General features: G+C 34.4%; 1 long non-coding RNA gene across 1 annotated transcript in view; it reads right to left on the bottom strand.

Annotated features, from left to right (window-relative positions):
• LOC119588996 overlaps nucleotides 1-602 on the bottom strand; it is a 7316-nt gene that overhangs the window by 5766 nt on the left and 948 nt on the right. The gene's annotated exons all lie outside the window — the stretch shown is intronic.

Here is a 602-nt window from a genome sequence, read left to right as displayed (position 1 = left end):
TTCTCTTCACTTTTCATGTTTTTCCTTGCTATGTTGGCATTACTCGTGTCCCCTCTTTGAGCTTCAGTATTTTCCCTATTCAAACTCACCGCTAAATTTCTCGCTTCCAGTATTCCCACGCTGTCATGTACTTCAAAAATTAGCATACCATATTTGGAAATCCCTTACAATTTGCATGATGCCAGATTTCACATATTTCACATTTAATTCCTTCCTCTTCATCAGTAACCTTTTCTTACACGTTCTACATTTGTAATCAACTCCCTCTTTCATCTTTCTAGTCGTCTATGTCCTTTTGTCTCAGCTGGAATCCATCTTGCTTTTCAGATTAAAAAATTGGTCAATATACAAATCCTCCTTGTCCGAAATTATCCCTTCCAAACCTTTACTCGATTGAATTTCCTCACTCTTGATAGGTTTAAATATTAGAGTCATATGATTTCTGGCTTAGTTGTAATTGTTACCTTGTTTAATATGGAGAAAATACGACGGTAAAATCATCTTTCACTCGCAAGGCCCGCCACTTACTATATACATTTACATACATATTTATTAAAAATATATTAACTGGCAAATTTGATGATACTGAAATATTTCTTCTT

The sequence above is a fragment of the Penaeus monodon genome, chromosome 24, assembly GCF_015228065.2.
Source record: "Penaeus monodon isolate SGIC_2016 chromosome 24, NSTDA_Pmon_1, whole genome shotgun sequence".
Classification (NCBI taxonomy): Eukaryota; Metazoa; Arthropoda; class Malacostraca; order Decapoda; family Penaeidae; genus Penaeus; species Penaeus monodon.
Note: the sequence above shows the minus strand (reverse complement) of the source record. Positions and strands in the feature narration are given on the sequence as shown.